The 21790-nt window shown below is 50.1% G+C and overlaps 1 protein-coding gene across 5 annotated transcripts in view; it reads right to left on the bottom strand.

The window, feature by feature from the left end:
* DLGAP4 (DLG associated protein 4) overlaps positions 1 to 21790 on the bottom strand; it is a 152900-nt gene that overhangs the window by 109250 nt on the left and 21860 nt on the right. For all 5 annotated transcript variants that reach the window (XM_084538415.1, XM_084538417.1, XM_084538418.1 and 2 more), the window contains one exon: positions 21305 to 21442. The gene's annotated coding sequence lies outside the window, so the exon portion shown is untranslated. Of the gene's footprint in view, positions 1 to 21304; positions 21443 to 21790 lie in introns of those variants that run through there.

Below are 21790 nucleotides of genomic sequence, written 5' to 3'. Positions count from 1 at the left end.
AGAAGTGTCACTACTTCCTGGTTTGGTCCGAACCAAACCGATTCCCTCGCAGACTTTCAGAACTGCCCCAGGAAGCCCTGCGCTCACCTCAACTTTCTGATGGCAATATCTGCCATCAACAGACCATTCACCCATACTCTGATGCAACGGGATCTTCAGAATGTGCTTAATTTAAGCACTTGGACCAATTCAGAATGACTCTTAACAAGCACATATTTCTGGATTCACCCTCTGAAGCACTCCATCTCCAGCTAGGAAAACCCTACAGAACATGTATTGTTTGCTGGAAGGTTAGTGCTTTCCTGGATGTTAACTGCTCGTGTGCTTCAGCTAAGGCAGCTCTGCTGGGCCAGGCAGAGCCCCTGGCAGGGTCCGAGGCTCAGAGCCTGGCCAGCGTGAATCCCCAGCCTGGGGGAGGACCCCAAGCCAGCTGCTTGTGCCCACACAAAGGCTGGCTGCTGAGTGTGCCAGCAAAACCCTGCTCACCCAATCCTGCACATTAGAAATATTGACCTGGATAAATGGGAGGGAATTGATACCAGCTCAGAGGCAATCCCCAGACCAGAAGAAAGACAGAATTAACCAGCTTATTATTATTATTTAATGCTTATATTGTGAGAACAGATGAATAATTTGTTTGCTAGGCTCTTCATGGGAAGCTGTTATGAAGCTTAATTCATTAGCGCTTGTAAAGTGACTTGAACTTGTGAGATGAAAGGTGTCCTCGGAGTGCCACGAACTATTACGGCTCCAGCAGTGCAGATCTTTAATAAGGATATTGAATGACTCCTTTGAGCCAGCACATTGCTTTTACCTTCTTTATGTCTGTTTTTACAAGCACTATCTCAGAGAGCCAAAAAAATAAAGAATTACAGGAAAAAAGCTGCCACAACAGTCCACATGGTGTAACATGCTGGCTCATTCCCTGCCCAGAGGGGAGCAAGGCTGCAGCTGATGGGCCAGTGTAACACCTCTGTCAGGCAAGCCTTGCCACCCACCCTGCTTGCCACTTGCCAGTGGATGGATTTACTTACAAAACTGTGCTTTGGACTGGTTTGAGGTGCTGGGAGAAGGTCTGCCCATGAATGCGGCTCATGGGTCTGCCACCAGCATTACCGTAGACTGAGAACTGCACCAGCTCGGGGTGGACCACAAGACAGCCTACTCTTGCCTCCTCTGACAAGCTGACAATGGGCTGAGGGGAAGATGCTCAATTTTCCTCTGATATGTTGGGTGGGCAAGCAGAATGTCACCTGTCACACCAGGAACCATGTCCCACCACCTCTACAACCCAGATCAGCTGTGGCTGACCCCGGAGGCCCATGGAGGGCCACAGTGGAGATAGTTTCCAACACAGAGTGGATGATGGAGATGGCTCTTATAAGGCTCCCAGGGAACAGCCATCTACCACAGGCTTCAAAAACACAGGTCAGATGAATATTTCACAGCAGGAAAAACTAACAACAGCCCAGTTTGTTTCCTCCGTATCCCTCCTGGCTTGCTTTCTGCCAATGCAGAAAGAACAGTCCTCCTGCTCTTGCTGAGGAGCAGATTTATCCTGACAGGTTTTCCTTGTGTGTGCACTGAATGGACTTTCATGGACTCCTTCTGTTGAGATTTTGTGATAATATAATTTCTCTGCTCTGTGCAGCCACTTGCTCCATGACAAAGCCATTATAACTCAGCCAAGCTCCATCAATCCAATGTTACCATGAAGCTGCACTCACCCTCTCTTGAAAGCTTGCTTCTTTCACATTCATCTTCCTGCAACTACTGTTGCTCATTCATCAGGTAAGAAGCCATGTCCATGAATCCACAGAAAACTCTTCCCTGTCTTAGCAAGTTGAGAAGATCTTTCCCTGCCAAAAATCTCGTCTATTGCTGCTACATTTGGAGTCTAATTACTGCTGCATTTCCCATAACCTACAATGGGTTTTGAAAAAAATGCTTTTTAAAACTCCCCTGCTCTGAGGAGAGCAGAGTGTTGATGAAGTGTGCCAACACAGCATGCCACTGTACTATAAGCACAATTTCCAAATGACCAGGAAAACAGCAGCTTCTTTCATTGAGGGAAAAATGAAGCCTCCAAAGAGAAAGCAGTGACCTTCTCATCTGCCTTTCTTTCTTCCTTCTTCAAATGTTGCTGCAACCAGCAAAACTCTCTCATTATCTACAGAGGCAGTTTTTACAAATTGCTCAATGAGGTACACAGTGCAAAAAGCATCTGACTGGCCCCTGCTTGCTGACTCTATGGCCTGGCATGCCGGGCAGCGTGGGGCAGGTGGTAGCATTGCCTGAAAGCAGGATCCTGTGATTGGGCCAAAGTGGGGTAAAGGACTCATAATGGAGGAAAATAAAATATTTATCAGAGACTCATGGCTTTGGCAAAGGAGATTACACTCAGATTAAATTTTTAAATGCCTGTAAAATTTAATTGGCATTAGTGTAGGATAGTTTATGTCTCTGGAAACTAAAAAGGCTTTTCTGTCCAGTGTTAGCCTGAGCTCTGGAGAGCTGTCCCTTTCTGGTGTTCTCAGTGCTCCCCAGGGACCAACCTGGGCTGGTGCCCCTGTGCCACCAGGCTCCCATTCCAGTCTGCTTGCATCAACCACCTTAGGCCAAGCAATGCTGCAGGCAGAGGAGACGCAGCCCTTTTACCATATCCTAGAAGAACTTGGCTTCTGTGATACAGGCGGGCACCGGAGGGAGGAGACGATGGAGTGTGGGAGAAGATGGAACTGGTGGGCAGTGATGCGTAATGCTTGGGTCAGGTGCCTGTCTTCAGCAGGTCTGGGATTCAGGCCCAGCTGCAAAGTCCATCTGTAGCTCTGCTTCTGTCATCTGATGGATATGGGAGCTCCTCACAGCTGCTCAGTACATGCCTTTGAAGGAGCCTCATCTTAGTAGATGTCTCTAACTTCCCTGAGTTTCTGTATGGACACAGGATAGGAGGGCTTGTCCTGTGCATTCAGCCAAGTGTTTTTAGCAAGATCCAGACAAAATGCAGTTCAGACTTTGCCCTGACATTTGGCTGGCTTCAGTACATTTCCAGTAGTAGGAGGTCTCCTCCACAGCTATAATCAATAGCACTTGTCAAAACCCACTTGCTCTGGTGCCAGCAGTGTTCTTCACCTTGGGCTGCTCTCTCCCTCCACTGTGCCCACCCAGCTGTATTTAGGGAGTCACCATCTTCCTTTGCAGCCCTCATTTTGTGATGAACAGTGAAATGTTCACTTCTAGTCCCCATTATCATCTTAGATCCATGTTTTACACAGGTCTGGCACTTGCTTAGCCCCTGCCTTGGCAGTGTCCTTCCTGAACAAAGTGCCCGGGACTGTCTACACCTAGGGTAGATGAGCTTCATTCATGCAATGCCTCCCTATAATGTTTCCAAGGTTATTCTACCACATCTTTCCTGCTGCCTGTTGTCATGAGGTGAGCTGAAAGGAGACATTGAGAACCAGAGGAGATGCTTAGAGCAGGCTGTAGGTACTGTGTACTATGCTGGGGATAGGAAAAACAGCTCTGCAGAAGGACTGCAGACTCTTGGTGCTCTGTAGTGGCTCCGACATGCAGAGGACTCAGCATACCATGGTACGAGCCTTTCTGCCTATCCTTCAGATTATCCTCCAGACAGCTAGGAAACAAAGCACATCAGGATGTTGTGCATGCCTACACGGTGAGGAGACAAGCAAGACACACCCACAGCAACTGTACACACCAGGGGAGAAGCTGGGGGGGGGACGGGGACGACACACATATCAGATTATAATGGCTAAACTTCTAATTGTGCTTTGCCAGTCTTGCAGAAAATCTGTTCTTTCTCTGTCATGCATGCGCAGCAAGATGAGCTCTCTCACTCATTCGCTTTTTAAAGTGCTGCTTTATGTCAGAATAAAACCCAGGGATGGTCCAATCGTGTTATTCAAAGGGATGGAAACCAATTGTCCTGCTCAGGGATTTTTTCCTTCAGGCAGCAGTTTTATCAGTGTTGTATTTGTCTAGCTGTACTCTGAGTCCATGTTCTGGGCTCAGTTTGCCCTGCTTGCACAGTTTAGTCCTCAGCACAGGCAGGAGCTACCCAGGCTTCTGCTCCTGGGTAGGCAGGAACTATCCAAGATCACAGGCAGGAGCTATCCAGGCTATGCTGTACTTTTCCTGCTGATGCTGACAGCTTTGCAAGAGCTCAGAAAACAAGATTTCCTTTTGCTCTTATTCCTTGAGCAGAAAGTCAGAAGCAGTAGGGGGAGAAAAAAAAATCTAGACAGGTCTGGCACGGCAGGAACAACCCAGCAGCCTTACTTCCAAGAGAAATGCTTGTCACTGAGATCAGAATCCATCCAATGAGTTTTAAAACATATCATATCTCCTCTTGCTGTCCTCTGCTCCTCTGCCAGCTCTTATGTTTCCAAATCTACACATGCTACCCTAATTCTTTGTCTTCCCCAGAGTGTCTGCTTTTCCAGTAATTTAATGGTTTCCTTTTTCAGCCACCCTTGTCAATGCAAAGAGCAGGTTTTTCATTTCAGGATTAATTTCCCCAGCTCCACTCTTCCCAAAGGCTTACACAGACATTAAAGAGGTAACTCTTTGTTTTCCAGCAGGCAAAAAGCCTCTCCAGTGCCACCCGACTGAATTAAACAGGACATCAAAAGGACCTGTCAAATTTGATGTGACCAGTGAGGGGAAGTCAGAGCAGTACCGATGCAGAGCAAAGACTTGGGATGCTGTTACGGCAGATTTAAAAACAGGACAAATCCTGTGGAGATTTTCCCCTTTAAGGGAAAAGAGGGCGAAAGTAGAAGGTTTCAAGCAATCCCAAATGTGCAGGCTGCCACAGTGCAAGAGTGAGGCAGGGCTGTGTGGCTGACAGCCCCCCCAGCAAGGCACTCACTGCTCGAATCCAGACTGCTGGATAACAGTCTGTAAGTCATCCAAGACAGTCTGTATGTTGTCTCTCACATGTCCCCACCTGTCTAGGCAGTTCAACCCAGCTTAAAGGGAAGCTGCAAAGTAAAATATGTTATTAACTTTACCTTTGTAATCCTCTCATCATGTCTCATGAGATGCTTTTCTGTTGCTGGGGCCTCGCCTGGAATACTGTGTGCAGTTCTGGGCCTCACAGTGTGAAAAAGATGTTAAGGGCTTTGAAAGCGTCCAGAGGAGGACAACAAAGCTGGAAAAAGGGCTGGAAGGCCTGTCCTGTGAGAGAGGCAGAGGTACCTGGGTGGTCCAGGCTGGAGGAAAGGAGGCCAAGAGGCGACCTCGCTGCTCTCTGCAGCTTCCCAAGGAGGTGCCGGTCTCTGTCCCCTGGGGACCGATGGCAGGATGTGCGGGAAGGGCACAGAGCTGTGCCAGGGTCAGACCGGGCATCAGGAAAATAGTCTGGACTGTGAGGGTGGCCAGGACTGGACGAGGCTTCCTAGCAAGGTGGTTAATGAAGTGTTCAACCCTGTCAGTGTTCAAGAGGCATTCGGACAATGCCCTCGTTACCAGGCCTTAACTTTCAGGTAGCCCTGAGGAGGTCAGGCAGTTGGACTAGAGGATCTTTGAAGGCCCCTTCCACATGAGCTGCTCTTTTCTTTTTTTTCTTTTTTTCTTTTCTTTTCTTTTCTTTTCTTTTCTTTTCTTTTCTTTTCTTTTCTTTTCTTTTCTTTTCTTTTCTTTTCTTTTCTTTTCTTTTCTTTTCTTTTCTTTTCTTTTCTTTTCTTTTCTTTTCTTTTCTTCTTTTCTTTTCTTTTCTTTTCTTTTCTTTTCTTTTCTTTTCTTTTCTTTTCTTTTCTTTTCTTTTCTTTTCTTTTCTTTTCTTTTCTTTTCTTTTCTTTTCTTTTCTTTTCTTTTCTTTTCTTTTCTTTTCTTTCTTTTTTTCTGTTCCTTTCTGTTCCGTTCCTTATTCTATTCTATTCTATTCTATTCTATTCTATTCTATTCTATTCTATTCTATTCTATTCTATTCTATTCTATTCTATTCTATTCTATTCATTTGTTATGCAGATCTCTGGTGGTACCACCCCAGATGACATTCCAAGTGCAACAAGAGAAAAACCTAACCTGGCATGTGGAAGTCAGAGACTGTCCAAGCCTGCTGCCATCCCTCTGCTTCCCAGTCCTTCAGCTGTATTTTGCTCAGTGCTGCAGCAGTTTGGAGAAGGGCAGCATCTGGGCTGTGTTTGCACATCTTGGAGAGAAAGGGGAGACAGCCCAGGAGGCAAACAGCTTGGCAAAGTCAAGTCTGGCAGTAGCCAACCTCCAAGAGGTCCCAGGATAAAAACAAAATCCTTTAGGGGTGCAAGCCCCTGCTCAGTGGGCTGGTGGTTGCACACCCACCAGACACAGGCATGCTTTGATTCATCCCCCTTCTCTCTGCAGTGGTGTGTCGAGCCTTGAGGCAGCTCTCTGCACCCCAGCACACTCGAGACCCCTGCTGGCAGAGTCTAGGAGAAAAACTAGCACAAGCACACATATGTCAGGGTGTGTACGCCATGTAGGCCTGCTGGCCACATGCTGTTGGTCAGGTGTGGGCACCCTGTGTCCCTGGTACTGATGTGCACAGGCCAAGCACTGTTCATAGAATCAGAGAATCATAAAATCATTAAGGTTGGAAAAGCCTGCCAAGATCATCTGGTCCAACCATCACCCTACCACCAATGTCACCCACTAAACCATGTCCCTAAGCACCAGGTCCAACCTTTCCTTAAACACCCACAGGGACAGTGACACCACCACCGTCACAGCTTTCAAGCCACTCTGCCCCAAGCCTCTAGCACTGCATGGGGTTGTTGTGGCCAAAGTGCAGGACCCGGCACTTGGCCATGTTGAACGTCATCCCCTTGGCCTCTGCCCATCGTGTTGCTTCCCTTCGTCCTCTGCAGGTGTTTCCTTGTGACTGAGTATTGGTGAACACGCACACACATATTTTGTCCCAAAAATAGATTTGGTTGAATATAGAGCCTGACAAAATATAAGAACAGATCCCAAATGTGGTGGCAGGAATTACAGAAAGCATTTTGGTTGATGGGAACTCCCAAAATTACAAAGTTTCCCCCCAAGAAGCCTCCCTGCAACTGCACATGCTCACTGCAGCAGAGTTGGAAAGGCAGTAAGAGCCAGGCTGTCTGCTAGGTAGGCATGAAAACCCTGCCAGCATTGCTCTGGGGCACCCCATTAACACACATCATTCTGTTAACTTTATACTGAATGTAAAAAAGAAGCAACAGCTGGAGATGAAATCTAATTTTCTGGGGGAAAATATGAGCAAAATAGAATGTAGCTGCTGTGTGAATGAGTTTATTCTCTGTTAAGCACTTGTTACTGCGCTGGCATGGCCTCTGTTGCACTGCGAGGGTAGGCGATGTTAACATGTTTTCTTCCCTGTCCGTTCTGCCACAGCCATGGCTGCAGCACAAAATGTCACCAAGTTCTACCACCACAGCTGCAGGTTTCTGAGGTAGAGAGCGCAAGTATTTAATTGCATTCAGTTCTGGTAACTGACTCATTTACAGGCTAAGGAAAAACCAATGCTTCATTGGCATCAAGCAGCAAGGAGCTGGGAGCTGGGACCATGCCACCTTTCCCCGCACTTCCCAAACTGCCTCCTCGGTCACTGAGCCAGGTGTGTCCAGAAGAATGGTGAGGCTTTTCCTTTGCTCTTTGTGGGATGTCACAGGGCACTTGGCACTGCCAAGCTACCGGCAGTGGAGGCAGCAGGCATGCAAGCAGGTCGAGTGCTTTGATGAGGGGCTACCACAAACCAGGGGGCATCCAGGGAGATGCAGGCAAAATTTTCCCATGGGTTCACACCAAGAATGATAGTGAGGATTCACACTGAGACCCTCTGGGCTGGGAAGGAGGACAGGCTGGGCAGGAGCTGCTGGTGAGGAAAAAGCAGGCACACAATCAGCTACAGAGCAACCATAGACCAGAGATTTGGAAGCGCTTGGGTGGGAATGCAGCACGGAGCCTGATGAAAGGCAGTGCATGTTTGCAGTTCTGAGCCCTGATGGATCTTTCACTGGACAAAACAGGTCCTAATCCTATTTTTAACACTGTGGTAGTAAATGTGCCCTACAATACCCAGTGTGGCTTTTACAGGAAGAGAGACATCACATAGAGAAAGAGTAAAAAGCCACTCTGAAAACAGCAGCCAAACTGATACAGGAACTGGTGAGGATGACTTATGGGCAGAGACTAAGGGAATTTAATTTGTATAGCCTAGAAAGATGATGCCTGAGGGGGAACATGATAACACTATATAAATATCTAAAGGGCAGTTGTATGAAGAAGGGGAAAAAAAGTGACGCATGCACCAGCCGTGGGAGGGATGTGATGGACTGAAGAAGGGTACAGTTTCCCAAGGGAGCATGGCGGGCTGTTACAGCCTGGTGGGCAGAGAGCAGCACAGCGTGCCTGGAGCCTGCACGTGGTTCCCAGCAGTGGCCACGGTCAGAGCAAGGAGGATTGGGAAGGAGCAGCTTGGCACAAGCAGCAAGGGAGGTGCCCATAAACAGTCAAGGCTGCCCTGCATGGGGGTAGCAGGGTGGCACCTTCCCCTGCAGACACCAGCACACCAGAGCTGCCTTAGCACAGGGTGCATTAGCACTGGTGTGTCTCCTGTGGGCTTAGCACCACTCCCTTGACAGCATCCTCCTCCTGCTCCCTTTGCTATGTCAGCTTTCTGAAGGGTCTCCAAAGACCAAAGCATCCAGACCCCTAATGCTTTCTAGCACTGCGTGGCAGAGCCTGCCTGCAAAATTTCAGCATCAGGCTGAGCTCCTTCTGCCTTGGCCATTTGGAAACATACACAGGCAGCTCAGTCAGGGTCTCTTTCTGGAGAGATGGTGGAGATGACACCTGAGCCTGGCTGTCTGAGAAGCGCACAATAACTGCACTGATCCCAAAATGGAGAAAGGACTGAAGTACACTGATGCCTGTGTTCCTGTCCCTTTCCCCTCTCTTCCTTGCAAATGCAATCACATTTGCTTCTTCAAAACACAGAAGAAAGAAAAAAAGATTTTCTCTCTGTCGTTGCCATGTGAAAAACCCACACAAACAACAGGAAAAACTGGCTACCTCTACGCAGAACCCAGCACAGTGACTGCAGAGCGACTGTCACAGAGGCAGCAGCCTAAAAAAAAAACAGAGAAAAATAGATTTTTCCCTTCAGCCCTTTCAGACACATGACTTGGGACTTATTATAGTAATAACAAGCAAGAGATTTTTCAGAGGAGAGGACCAGTCTCCATTTGTTTCTTTACGTTGATGAAGTCCCTTCACAAATTTAAATGGGGCAGGTTCTGCTCTCAGCAGCCCTCCTTAGAACAACATCTCAGTGACAAACTTCTCCAGCATCAGGAATCCGTCAGATTTGTGTCCTTACAGCAAGGGAAGCCCAGGCCATGGGGCAGAGCTTTTGCGAGATGGTGTTCAGTTAAACCTGCCATTAATTGTTCTCTACCCATTACAGCTAATTTGCATGGCTCAGAGCACAGAGGATTCTTTGCAAACCACCAGTTTACCAGACAACCCAATGCAAAACACAAAAGTCGTGTGTGCTGGCACCAGTGTCTCTCCTCCTCCAGCAAGCTGCTGGAGAACAGGCGAGGCTTCGCCATTCACATTGCCATCCTGAGCGCAGGGGAAGCGGCTGTGGAGGCAAACTGCAGGGAGGCAGGAGCTCAAGCAGCAGATAAGCCTTTTGGATGACTGTACTTGGATTTGCTTATCTCCAAAGGGCTTAAAATGAGAACATGTTTGGATCTGCACATTTTCAAGTGCCTCTGTAATTATCCAAGTTACAAGCAGTAGATGAATCTGAGACGCTGGCACTCCATTGAAGCACGGTGCCCTTTAATGCCTGCCCAGCCAGCTGTGGGTTGTCATGGAGACTGCATCTGTCACCCATTTGTTTACAGGCCTTGTGAATAACCCACGCGAGCCAGACCTTTCCTGTTTTGGGGTGTGCCCATCCGAGATTTTGCTGAGGTTATCCTGATTCATACCAACAGATATATTTTCATCCACAAAATCAGGAACAGACTCATGACAAGCACTGCTACCACTGATGCCAAAGATGTTTCAGGCTAGACTAATCCCTTCTGCATCCAACACTTCATGCGATGGTCTCTGTATAGGTTGCCCCTAGGACTTCTGCCTAGGGCTCAATGAATACAAACCACAAGCTCCTTCTCTGCTGTGCTTCATCTGTGGTGCAAACATTTGGTAGGGCTCAGTGAGATGAGGGGTGGCTGAAGAATGAAGCAGGAAGGATGGGCAGAGCTCAGAAGGAATGCTCAGCTTGGGACACCCCGCAAGTCAGAAACTCTCTGTTTGTTGTGCACCTGTCTTGCAGGATTCAGCCTCCTTATTTTCTGACACAGTTAGAGGACTTGCACAGGCTCTTGGCTATCCTGGCCTTGTTATTTAGACAGGAGTCAGGGTTAGGCAGCACCGGTGGGCATTGGGTTTCCCTGGCTCACAGAGCACTCCTTCACCTGGGGTGCAAGTGGGGTCATCACAGTCCCACAGACAGCAGGTCTGGGAGGCTGGGAGTGGGCAGTGCACGCATGCACCTCTCACAGGGAGGTGCTGGGGACAGCAGAGGTTGCATTTGTGGAGTATCTTGAGAGCAGCAGCCCCACAATGCAGAGGACAGCTGTTGTCCCCCAGCCATGGCTGGCAGAGAGGACAGTGGACCTTCCTGAGAGGACACTGACCTGCTGCACAAACCTAAGTCAGCCTCAGCTCTCCACACTTCTTGCAGAATGTCTTGGCTCCCCTTTGGCTTACAGGAGGACTGCCACGCTCACGTTGCTCACAGCCTCCGAAGCCCTGGTGAAGGAGGAGCTGTGAGGTAGTGCACACTTTGTACAGCTGAACTGCAGCCTTAGCCTGGCTCTATTTCCAGCATTCAGGGAAGGGGGAGAGCATTTTAATGCCTGGTCAAGGCAGAGAATTTATAGCCTCATACTGCAAAGAACAACAGTGACAATAGAGAGACACAAGGGCAAGTTTCACTCTTCATTTAATCCTAATGGATCTATTGTAGCAAAGCAGCAGCTAGAGCAGGCTGTGAAGACATGTACATTTCCCCCGGCCATCCTCAGACACCTTTGGTTTTATTGTTCAGAACTCCAGAGAACCAGACTGGTTTAGGATGGAAGGCACCTCTGGAGGCCCTCTGGTCTGACCCCCTGTTTGAGCAGGGCCACCCAGAGCAGGATGCCCAGGACTGGGCACTGGCTGCCCTCACTGCTCAGTCTGAGCTCTGGGGGAGAGCTACTGCTGTGCTTCTGCAAGGCATGCCCTCTTCCTGTCCCGAAGAGAGCCATAGAGTCACAGAGTCATAGAAAGGATTTTCTTTTTTTTTTTTTTTTGTAAAAAAATCAGATTTAATAAGATTGTAAGGGACCTGAAAGACTATCTAATTCCACTTCCAGCCACCATGGGCAGTGACAGCTCCCACCAGGCCAGGCTGCCCAAAGCCCCATCTGGCCTGGCCTAGAACACTTCCACGGATGGGGCATCCACAGCTTCTCTGGGCAACCTGTTTCAGTACCTCACCACCCTTGGAGTAAAGAATTTCTTCCTAATGTCTAATCTAAACCTACCCTCTTTTAGTTTAAAACGATTACCCTTGTCCTATCACTACACTCCCTGACAAAGAGTCTCTCACCAGCTTTCCTGCAGACCCCCTTTGATCCTGGAAGGCCATTATTAGGTCTCCCTGTAGCCTTCTCTTCTCCAGGCTGAACAACCCCGGCTCTCTCAGCCTGTCTTCATAGGAGAGGTGCTCCAGCCCTCTGGGCACCCTTACCCTTGTGGCCCTCCTCTAGACTTGCTACAACAGCTCCACGTGCTCCTGATGCGGAGGTCTCAGAGCTGAACACAGCACTCCAGGTAGGGTCTCACAAGAGCAGAGCAGAGGGGGAGAATCATACCCCTTGCCCTGCTGACCATGCTTCTTCTGATGCAGCCCAGCATACAGTTGGCTTTCTGGGCTGCAAGCTCCTGTTGAGCTTCCCACCAACCAACACCCCCAGGTCTCTCTCCTCATGGCTGCTCTCACTCCATTCATTCTGCACCCAGCCTGTATTTGTGCTTGGGATTGCACCTGCCCATGTGCACGACCTTACACTTGGCCTTGTTGAACGTCATGAGGTTCGTACAGTCATCAGCCTGGAGGAACACAACAGGGGTCTGCCCAGGTACTCTCCAGTCAGTAATGTTTAAACCTGATCTCAGGCCCTCAAGCCTGTCATGCTCACCTGGCTGAAACAGCCAGGGAAACCCAGAGCTGGCCAAGATCAGAAACCTCTCCATTCCACTACACCTTGGCCTTGGCTCACTGGCACTGGTTACATGCTGCAGCCCCAGCCTTTCAGCCCTTCTCCTGGAGTCCTTGGGGCTGAGCATGCTGAAGGATATGGCAAGGGCATGCTGGCAACTGGTGCCCTCTCCAGCAGCACAGGCTGCTCCCCTGCCCCCAGGGCCATGGCGTTTTGGCTGCTGCCGGTGTCACTTCAAATCACTGCAGAGCAAACAGGGTCAAGGAGAGAGACAGGAAAAAACAGTATGTATGTCTCAACACAGACCTGCACAGTGGGGAACAGGGGTGCGCCTCGCACCCAGGCACGTCCCCTCAGTCCTGTATTACTCAGCCTGGGCAGAGGGAGACATCAAGTCCTGCTTCCTACCTGATGCCAGATGGGATCTGTTCATTTCCCACCTTTCTTTCCTTCCTTTCACTCCCTCCATGGCTCCAGGACCCTCTGCCAGCTGGACACTAATCACAACATATCCTGCCCCTTTCTGTCCCCTGGCCTAGCCCAGACCGTGCAGTTTACAGACACTGAGCAAAGTTGAGCACAGAAAAGAGAATGGTAAGTGCAGGCAGGCATTTGCGTAGCTGTGGCCAGGAGGCTCTATTTGAATATCTGATTAGATTACAGCAAACTTCCCGAATGGCAAATCTACAGCCCTGTCACCCCCTCGAGACAACTGGCCATGCTAGGATTGCTGTCTGATTCTGATCTACATAATTTGCCATAATCCTTAAAACTGACTCAAGCAATGAGGTTCATTGCACAGCTCACTGGATTTAATCCATCACTCCAGTGGTGCTAACGAAGCTAATGGTATAGTCAGAGAAGGAACACATGTATAGCTAGGAGGCAGAGATAAAGCATTAATCCGGCCATATGCTTTCAACCTGCTTTACTCTTCCACCCCCACCCCAATGTTTTCTGAAGCACTGGGGGAGAACAAACCTGTAAGGAAGAAAGAGAAAAGGAGAAAGAGTGTCCCTTGAAGGGGTGGACATGTGCACTCCCATCTCTGTACACTACCAGCCTGCAGCAGCTGGTGTCAGAGACCGGAATGAGCAGAGGTTTGGTAGGACCAGGGAGACAAAGCGGGTAAGGGAGTGGAGATTTTGGGTGAGGGGGGTGAACTGCTCCCAGTCAGAGATGTAGTACCTGCTCTCATTTCTAGATAGAGTTCATCAATTCTAATCTAACCAAGTGATGTGCCTTGTGTGCAGTGTTCCCAGGAGCACCCATGTGGCATTGAGTCTTATTGTCACCACTGCTGCTGTCCATGAGTTGTGTATCCCAGCCCCAAAGCCACAGGTTTCCTTAGGAGCACCATCTGGGCTCTACCTCACCCACAGCCTATGAGCCCAGGGAGCAAAGGTTTGGCTGCAGGCAGGTGGCAAAGACCAGGACGTAAAGAGAGAAGTTCACTTTCCTGAGGAGAACAGAGCCACATCTGCAGGAAGGGGACAGGCCCACCAACCCGCTCAGGTATCCAACACAAATACCCACAGAGTGACTCACTTGCCTTCCAGTTTTCAGCTGCAGACAGCTGGAGATGGGCTCTTTTCCGTGCTGTCCAGTGCCAGGGCAAGAGGCACAAACTGGAACACAGGACATCTGGAAGCACTCATTTACTGGGTGGGTGACTGAGCACCGGTGCAGGCTGCACAGGTTGTGGAGTCTCCCTCCTTGGAGATAGTCAAAAGGCATCTGGACATGGTCTGTCCTGGGCAACCTGCTCTGGGTGGCCCTGCTTGAGCAGGGGTTTGGACCAGATGTTCTCCAAAGGTGCCTCCAACCAGTCTGGGATTCTGGGATTCTGTTAGCGAGCAAGGGGAAGGAGGCCACCCTGTCTGTGCTGGGAGGCTGGCAGGATAAGCCTCTGTGTCCACTGCTCCTGCTGCCTCCATGCTGGGCTGTGAATGGCTCAGCAAAGCCAGGCACGCAGCTCCTGCTCAGCTGGGAATGGCCTCCTCAGCTTTAGTGGTAGTTGAAAAGGGTCTTGAGCCACCTTCAGTAACCAAATCACTTGGGAAGTCAATGGAAACTTCACTGGAAACAGGATGTATACTGCCAAAAGTCACCTGAGGCTTTAAATCCACCTGAGGATGAGCAAACAGCTTCACGCTGGGGTTTGCTTTGCACACAGCCAGAAGAACCCTGTGGTAGAGATGCTGATTCTGGAGTTTGTAGATACTGTGCCTTCTCCTGAACCAGGACTGTGCTGCCGATGCTGTCCTCTTTCCTGGAGAGAGAGGTCATCCCCTTCGCCCCTAAAGCCTGGCCAGTGCCTGCCCCATCCCGGTGGCGGGAAGCAACCCCTGCCACTGCCGTCTTTAGGATCTGTCAGCAGGGAAAGGTGCTCTGCAGTGGCAAAGGCATTCAGAGCCCAAATTAGCTGCACTGGGCTCAATCTGAGATTTTGACAGCGGATGCCAAATTTATTTCCAAACGCACTCTGGAAATGTCACCGTGCTGGTCGGAAGGAATTGGGTACATGCTCCCTTTTAAATAGAACCAAGCATATGGGAGGAGGATGATTAGATTGCTTCCAAGCTGCCAAATTTCTTTGCTGCAGCTAAAAATCTTCCCCAAAGTGTCCCAGCCCACAGTGTTTCTGAGCACTGAAGTCTGTGCTGAGACTTTTCCATTGACAGTTGTGCTCCAAGCAAGAAAACACATCCTTCCAGTGAGGTCCCAGGTGGTCCTAGCCCAAGAGCCTTGGGGTCTTTTGTGTCCCCTTGCAAGCCAGAGCAACCAGAACCTGGGAGGGGGATGGAGTTTGCTTCTCTGTCTTGCGCCAGTGAAAAGAAGCACTGAACTCAGACTCCTCTCCTCTCACAGCACCTGCCTGTCTGTGGTGGAGTCTCTCAAGGAAGAACCATGTCCCTGCCAGTCTGTGCAGCATCCCTCGAATTGCGCCCATTGCATCCCCCTGTGCTGAGCCACCACATCCCTGCAGATCTGCGCAGAGGTTATCAGCTGCCCTCTTTCCAGCTCCCCAGAAATTCCCCCCAGGGTAGTGAGGAAAGGCAACTTAGCAGCCACTGGCAAACCAAGAGGGGAGTAGTGGAAGCTAAGCTTCTTTAACTCCTGGAAGGTAAACCCCAGGCTTTCATGGTACAGCTTCAGAGGCTTTAGGAGCAGCTGGGCCTCCAGTGCTCCTAGCCACTGTCAGCGGGTGCTTGGGCCACAAGGGACCCATGGCCACGCTATGACTCTTCAAGGAACCAGAGCAGCACGACACCCTGGGGAAGGGAAGTGCTCCCCCTCTGTTCCAGCTGCCCAGAGCAAACATTCAGACCCCACACTCAGCCATGTAAGACGAAAATAAGGGTGGAAGAGAGATGGGACTCCATGCTTGAGCTCATTAGCCAGTGCTGGAGAAACGATGCCTGTCCTGCATGGGCTCAGGGGCTCCCTTGAACCAAGCAATTACAGCATGTTACCTACAGTTGATCCCCAGGTTCCTCTCATTTTAGGGTGGAGCAACGTAAGATACCACAACCAATTTTTTCAGGCTGGAAGCAGGGTGGGCAGCCCAAAGTGCAAAGCATCACCACTGTGCTCTCCCTCATCACAGCCCCAGTCAGGGGGTGACCTTGGGATCACCCAAACCTTTCCTGTCCCCCTGAGACTGGGAAGTGCACAAATAGCTTTCCTGTGTCCAGCAGGGAGCTTCCTTCTCTCTGTAAATAACACTGAAGCTTCCCTAGGGAACAGAGCGTGGTGGTCCTCCCAGGAGAGGACATATGGTCAGCACTGAATTTCCAAGTCTGGGGTCGGGGCCCTATCCCACCTGGCCTGCTTGAAATTCTGCTGGCCCAGCATGGGGGGAGACAGCCAAGACAAAACATACACTGACCCTTCAAAACCAGCCTCCATCACTCATCCTCATTTTCCCTGCAAGAAAACAAAGTATACCCAGACCTGAGAGGACCCTGAGTATCAAGGGTCCTTCCTTCTGGTGCAGGATTAACCTGCAGTCCCTCTCGGCCCTCCTGGCCCTCTCCCTGGGGCCCCAAAGCACCCACCGACTTCCTCTGCGAACACAGTAATCTCCTGGATCGTGGACATAAAAGTCTTGCTGTCTTCTATGCTTCTATTCCCTCTATAGCATTTTTCATGCCTAGGAAGGCACAGAGTGAAGCCAGCTGTACTGTCCCTGCTCAGCAGATCAGGAAAATAAGGAATGTTGCAAGGAAGCAGTAAGCCCTAAACCAGCACCTCCATGGTCCCTGGGCAGCACTCCACAATCCAGGGCACTACCTGGGAGGTACCAGAGCCACAGGCTGACCCAGAACTTGCTGTAAAGTGGCCGAGGCTTGAGGGTACGGACAGGAGGACTGTTGAGCCTGAGCAGTTAAAGCAAAGTGGCACAGCTGCTCCTAGCTCTGCTCTCAGCCCACACGCTGCTGAGTGGCGGGTGGGAGGTTTTTCTCTGCATTGCAAATCCCTTCTTATTTGAGCACTGCAGTGCTGCTTAGAAGGAAAACAACCACTTTGGAGAGGAAAGGGGTCCGGAATAGCACTGGCATCTTCTGCCCAAAGCAAGTCCAGGGACTGACCCCAGGAGAGCCTAGCTCTATAGATAAAGCTAAAGCTTCCCTAGCAGAGAGCCTGGCTGAGAGTGAGAACCATCCGTTCCCTTTTTCCTGTGTTTGTCCCTGGCACTGATAGCCCTGGCTAGGCTCTTTCTTCAAACTTAGGAAGCAGGAGGAGAGGAGGAAAAGGCAGAGGGAGGAAGGCTTCCAGGTCTGCGGAGGCTGGCTGGCAGCAGAACAAGAGCTGTGAGAAATGGTGGGAGCGACACAGCCAAGGGCTCATTGTGCAGGGCTGCGGCCCCTTAGCAGTGAGGCCCAGATAGCTCCTGGGAAGCGCCATGCCATGCATCAGTATGCCCTGTGCTTCTGTGCAGTCCCTCTGATCGACACATTGGAGGATCCGGGATGGGAAGAATGAGGACTGGTGCGATTTTTTGCCCTTTTGGCATGTGAAGTTGGGCAAGTTGCTTGTTTCTGCCTGGTCTGTATGAGAGACTGTGGCCTGAGCCCCTAGAGCATGGGGCTCCCCGAGGAGTGACCGTATGCTGCAAACTGTTGAGGTTTACGGAGAATAACGAAGAGCAGACCCACGGTCCTTACCTAGAAATACATGGAAGGGCTCATCTGCAACTGCAAGCTCCCACTTTGAACAGCAAGTTCTCAAGCTGGAGACACAGCACTACTTGGCTACAAAGATTTTTTTGGGAATCCACAGCAAAACAATCCTTGTGTTTACTGGTGTACAAGTTCCTCCATTGCCAAGTTTTTGGGAGCTAACTTACTCAACGTTTGCCAAGGAGAGGTTGGTTTTGTGCTCCCTAACACAGGTGCTGAGGGACTGAGAGTCTGGAAGTCCAGGGAAAGTGTCTGCAGATTTTTTGCAGGTGACAAGCCTTTGGGGAGGTTCAGCAGCACTATGGAACTGAGGTCCAGTAGGTGTGCAGATGGCTTTCTACAGAGAGCCACATTTGGACCAGGGACCCTTTCATGAGAAGGACAAGGTCCTGGATTTTGTGCACCAAGACTTTTGATAAGAAGCACCATCAGGATGTGCAGGTTCATGGGGCTGCCCAATCCATCTGCCCTTGTTCAAGCTAGCCTGCAGATCTGCCTGTCCAGTCCCATCCTCCCCACTACAGCCATAGGCTTTCTTCATGTCAGAATTTATTCAGCTCATCTTTTTAGAACAAACTATTCATCCATCCATTCATCCACCTGCACGGCTGTCCATCAGTCTTTTTGTAGTTTTCTTTTATCTATACACATCCCAAATCCATTGGCTGTCTGGATTGCTGTTTGTCAAGCAAGGTAGCCAGGCAACTAGTAAGATCTCCATTTATTAGCTCCAATACGCGTCTGTGTGTTTCTCTACACGGAAGAAAGTGTGCTCTACTTCTGGGCCAGCCAGAAAATGCAGAGGTCTGGGTGCTTGGTGACTAAGTCACCAAGCCTTAAAGTCTTTTATTTGCTTTTATTCAGTCTCTAAGCAAGCAAGCTCCCAGAATGAGCACAGTTGTCTCCACCAGTGGCCTTCAGAGTGTGAAAATCAAACCAAAACACCACCGCCTGTCCTATGGAGCCAAGGAGAAGAGGTGTGCATGGCTGCACGACAGAGGTGGGGAACGGCCCTGGGCCATCCAGCACTGCCTCACAACCTTGCTGAACTTCAAGCACAGGAGGTGCAAAGTATTTGTGCAGGCTCTTGGTAAGGGAAGGTGCCAGGGGCTGACGAGCAGGAGGACAGGCTGCTTACTGAACAGGACGGTGTTGATGAGGCAGAGACACCAAACCCAGAGCAGGAGTGCTGCTTTGCAGGCAGGGAGACAGGCACTCACCTCTCTAGCCCTAGACAAATTCTGTAGCCTGACAGAGGTCTGGAGTGGGGGCAGGGGTCTCAGCCAACAGCACCCTCGTGAGCACTGTCCTGTGCTACAGTGCCTGGCACCTGGCCCTCACCTCCAAGCAACTTCCATCAGTGTGGCAGCTGAACTGGCACCACCAGTAACCTCCCAGTTCCCAAGGAGCCATGTGAGCCAGCAGCCTGCCAGGGAGGACTGCTCCTCCCCACTGCTGCTCCTCTGCTCCGAAGCCATAGGAGGAGCTGGGGCCAGGAGATGGGCTGGGCATGCTGGAGTATGCAGGGATTTTTATCGCTTTCATTACAAAATAGAGAAGGAGCAAAAAGAAGGGAAAAAAAAAAAAAAAACAGCAAAAAAAAAAAGCAAACCTGACAACTCCAATTTCTATCCTAGTGAATAAATGAAACACAGCCCAAGAGGTAGTTAAGTGCATGGAACAAAACATGTGTCTCCTACATTAAAAAAAATAAAAGAGAGAGAGAGAGAGAGAGAGAGAACCCAGAGAGAGATCAAATAACTGCAATTAGAATAAAGAGGCAGGTGGGTGATTACCAGGGAGGGGGGAAGTGGGGAAGTCCCTGCTGCCATTGCCCAGTGTTCTTCTGGCCAGGGACCAGGGCCAGTGTTGCCATATGGGTCCTGTGGGACAGGGGCAGTCCCAGCCGTGTGCCCAGTGAGGAGGCCTCCCAGTGCCCAGGAGTGACCCCAGAAGTTTCTCCTACCTTGAAGACATCATTGCCCCCCCCCACACCCATCCACCTTTGTGCCCCATAGGAACTGTGACCATTTGCTCTCAGGTCTCTGCTGGGGACTGACGTGCCTTTTTTACTTCCTTGGTGTTTCCCCAGTATTTAAAATCAGAAAAGACAGAAGAGACACATGTTCCTCCCAAAGGTGTGGGACACAGCACGGCACCACCCAGTGCAGACCAGGGGAAGACTCCAGTATGCAGGCACAGAAGTCAAGTTGGTGCAGATGTGGGTTTGCCAGTTTCCTTCCCAAATTAGACAGCAGACTCCCTCTCACCCATTCTTTTGGATGTAACATCCAAGAAGAACCCAAGCCCATCAGATTTCAGTTCCTTCTGGCCTTTCCTTGTCCATAGCACTACAGCATGCAGGAGCTACCTAGAACTTTGCTGAGTCTCACTCAACACCAAACCACATGCTCAATTTGTTGGCTGGGTTGTGTTTGCGCATGTGTTATTCAGTAGGAAGGTTTGAGAAGGTCTTTCCTGAAGTACAGAAGGGGATAGGGTTGTGTGTGACAACCACAACCCAACACAGCAGCCGTGCCAGGTGCACGACTCCTTCCTCAATGCACACATACCCAACCTCTACCCCATCCTCAGATCTACTTGAAGTCTGCACCACCAGCCAAAGACTTAATTTCAAAGAGAAATCTCCGTATATGTCAGCTCTGGGCTTGCAGAAAATCACATGCCTCTTCTTTCTGAATGACCCCAGAAGGTTACAAAGATGCTCTTTTATTGACCTAGATGGCGGGCAAAAAGATCAACTTGATTTATAAAGTGTCATGGATTTTTTTTTTTTTTTTTTTCTGCAACAACAGCTCAGAGAAGGATTTTAGGAGCTGCTGTAACTGCTGAGAAAGCCATGTCCTGTGAGGGTCAGGAGCTTCCTCGTAGTATGTGATCTTTGGAGTAACAGCTATTTGCTTCCAAACAGTGTCAAGGCCAGGACAGAGCACCCACACCAGCCTATGCACTGTCTTCCATTCGACCACCCCTTGGCATCCCTTAGTTGCTCTGTTGACTGAGGCTGCAGGGCTGTGAAGGAAAATCGAACCAGACTCCTAACATATTCAAGGTGATTATTGGATTTTATGGCCATGTACTTTTGGGAGGCCAAAGTAAGACCGTTTGAAAACTTGGGCTTGTCTGAGCTGGTGGTGTCACATCCCAGAACATGGCAAGACATTGCTCCTGATGCAGGAGAGGTATGTAATTAATTCCTCCATAGGTTTACCATGCCTATTTACCACCTCTCAAGTGTCTGCTGCTTCCAGAAAGAGTTCCTTCCCAATGGACCCCAGCAGCTGCGACAACACTCCTTAAATCCAGAGCCCTGTCCTTGGCACAAGTTCATCTGTCTCCACGGGGGAGAAATACAGGTTATCCATGTGTTTGAGAGGGCTGCAGAACTGGACAATCTTTCTCAGCAAATATGCAGCGGTACCTGGCTTTGCATCCACGCACAGACGTACTGAGCTTGTTCCACATGGCAAAGCAGTGGCTTGAAGGCAACCTCAGCCTTCCCTTGCAACAACCTCCTCCTTTGGCTTGCTGGAGAGGATCACAGCTCTTCCTTCTCCCCCCCCCGCCCATCAGTAACACAGTCCTTGAGCTACCCTGTGCCCAAGTTATCTGCTCACTCCAGGCTGCTGAGGCCATGCCCGCATCTCACATCAGATCAGCTCTGCATGCTGGACCGTCCCCATGGGAAAGGAGAACCCCACAGCTTCCCCAGACCCACAGGCTCCTCTCGCCTTTCACCCCAGGGACACTCCATGCAGGAGCAGAATCATGACCCCCGGGTCCTGCACCGCCCATGGTGCCCAGAGCACTCACAGTCTGAGCGTTGCTGTCTGAGGTGCCTCTTCTGCCAGTGTACTGCTGTCATGCATGAGCTGGAGGATGTTGCTGGTCCATGCACTGGCTGTGGGGCAGGCAGAGCCAGGCGGCAGCTGTTTGACAATGCTCCTTGGGCTGAGGAGGACAAAGACAGCTATAAGTTCAGGAAGGCATGGATTAACTCCAGTCCCTTCCCCGCTGCAAGAGAACCATCTTCCCGAGCCTCTCCACAGCCCACTCATGGCCATGGACTCACGAGCTCACTGAGAAAAAACAGCCCACCGTGGCTAGGTGACAGTCACACAGCTAAGGCCACGTCCTCAGATACCACCTAAACAGCTGCTGAGGTTTCCACCCTTGGGTTCTCACTGAAATGGCTGGCACCATTCCCCTGATTCTAGGACCTCCATGGCTGTCTGAGACCAAAATTGGGATTTAGCTTTTTGAAGGTGTCCAGGAAGGTCAACAGACTTGTCTGTTGAA

The sequence above is a fragment of the Aythya ferina genome, assembly GCF_964211825.1.
Source record: "Aythya ferina genome assembly, chromosome: 16".
NCBI lineage: Eukaryota > Metazoa > Chordata > Aves > Anseriformes > Anatidae > Aythya > Aythya ferina.
Note: the sequence above shows the minus strand (reverse complement) of the source record. Positions and strands in the feature narration are given on the sequence as shown.